Here is a 2403-nt window from a genome sequence, read left to right as displayed (position 1 = left end):
TACATACATACTATATACAACACATAAACGAAAGTATATAAATCATGAAACTTAATGACAGGAAAAGTAAAAAACTTAAAGGAGACTTTATAGAAAGAAATATCACTCTTACTTGCCACAAATGGTTGAAGACATCAACAAGAAGACCAATCTGACCATAGAATCCACATGTTGTCTGATCATGACTTCAGTAGATGAACTACTGAAACGTAAGAATTACAATTGAACTCTATTAGCATTTGAAAAGGGAATTAGGGTTCCAGAGAAGATGACGAAGGGTTAAAAAAAATTTTGGACCATTTCTCGATTTGTGTGTGTCATCCTTGCGTAGGGACCATGCTAATCTTCTCTGTATCGTTCCAATTTTATCGGATGTCCCCAAAGGGACGCCTATAGATGAAGAGTTTCGACATATAGAGGAGTAGCAGGTTATATGGGACGACGTGAGTTGTAAACGAAGTAGTTTACTGTTGATGGTCATATATTCTCAATGTCTTTAAAATTAGGGTTAATGACATAGGAGGGTAATAAAGTTTCCAGTTTGTTCGTATTAGGTCACTAAGGTTTTCTTTGTGCGTATTAGACCAATATGGTTGTTATTACCGTTTAGAAATAGTCCTTTTTACCCGTTAAAACCGGTAAAATGACTATTTCTCAGTGGCGGACGCAGACTGTTTTAGTAGGGGTGTCCCTCGTACTTCAAGCGGGTGCACGTAATAGAAAAAATAAAAAAAAAAAAATCAAAAAAAAAAAAAAATTACACTGCGTGCTGGAAATTGAGTAGTGGACCGGGACCCCAAATGCCCTACATAGGTCCGCCACTGCTATTTCTAAACTGTAATAACAACCATATTGGTCTAATACGCACAAAAAAAAAAAAAAAAAACCTTAGTGACCTAATACGGACAAACTGAAAACCTTATTATCCTCCTAATATACTTAACCATTTTTTATTATAGTAACATAAAGCACGTACTATACTTAACTATTTTTTATTATAGTAATTGATCTTGACATGTTTTATATTTGCAAGTGTTAATTAAGTACATTCTTGCTTCTGTAACAAGTGCAATAATAGTCACTATTGCTAGAGTTGTTAAGGAAGCAATCATAATACTCGTATGACACTCTCTTAAGTCAAAAAAGTAATCACTACAGAAAATAATTGAGTGGCTAAATCAAGGACCCTTTCTGTGAAGTACTTTATGAGTTATAACCAGCAACTGTTAAGAAAATGCCACCACTAACGTAATTGCAAAACGTAATTAGATTTCAGTTTTATTTAATTAGTGACTATTTTAATGTTTTATTTTTATTAATCATGTAGTTGTATTTTACGTTCATGGAGAATTAACATTGTTGAAAGGATTTGGTCTCATTATAATCATGTTTAGCGTAAGTTTATTCAACTGGTAGATGTATGCCTTTAGACCTTCCACAACCTACGGTTTTCTGATTTCCATCTTTCTTTTATATGTTTCTTGATTTTATGTGCATACTGATCACAAATATTTCATAATGAAATAGTTATAAACTACTAACTAATGACATGGTTATTCTTAATTAATGTGTATACTATTCAAAAGGAGATAGGAGAGTTGGATGCAGGGACAGAAAGAAGAAGTTTTATTTTGGAGGGGGCATTTTTTTGAACAATTAGATATTTTCCGGAATCAAATTTTGACCAAATTGTTTATTTGATGTAAATTTAAACCATTCATGTTTACTAAATCTGGAATATATATATATATATATATATATATATATATATATATATATATATATATATATATATATATATATATATATATATAGGGTGAGGTTCAATAGAGAACCATAAAAAACCAAAGAACCAATCGTGAGCATCGAAAATCATAACGATCAACGGCCAAGGAAATAGATGTACACTTTTACATTGAACACACACCCGATTATACCAAAAAATCCACCATTGATAAAAAAATAAAAAAATAAAAAAAAAAAAAAAAAAAAAAACTTACCACTATTTTTCGTTTAAAATTTTTTTTAGGCATGTTTTTTTATCAGAAAAAAACCCGAATATACCGTTGTTCACCATTTTTCGTCTTCTTTCCATAGAGATCCATGATAATATATAAAAAACGAACTTTTTTTTCGAAAAAAACCTACTTCATTTTCTTTAATGAAAAAAGTTAAGGTCTATTTTTTATAGAAAAAAATTAATAAATATATCAAAATTTATATTTTTTGTACTTTTTAAATATAGATTCATATTCATGTTAAAGAAAAAAAAACGATGTTTCAGTTCAGATTTATATTGTAAACCCTTCAATAGAAAAGTTAAAGATGATATATACATATATATATATATATATATATATATATATATATATATATATATATATATATATATATATATATATA

The 2403-nt window shown here is 28.9% G+C and overlaps 1 non-coding gene across 1 annotated transcript; it reads right to left on the bottom strand.

The window, feature by feature from the left end:
• Positions 1–285: 285 nt before the first annotated feature.
• LOC145033087 (U6 spliceosomal RNA) lies at positions 286–388 on the bottom strand. Its single transcript, XR_013677330.1, has one exon. It is a non-coding gene; the product is annotated as a U6 spliceosomal RNA (small nuclear RNA).
• Positions 389–2403: the final 2015 nt, after the last annotated feature.

This window comes from Lactuca saligna, chromosome 2, assembly GCF_052625555.1.
Source record: "Lactuca saligna cultivar CGN05327 chromosome 2, ASM5262555v1, whole genome shotgun sequence".
Taxonomy (NCBI): domain Eukaryota; kingdom Viridiplantae; phylum Streptophyta; class Magnoliopsida; order Asterales; family Asteraceae; genus Lactuca; species Lactuca saligna.
This window is presented reverse-complemented; position numbering and strand designations above follow the sequence as displayed.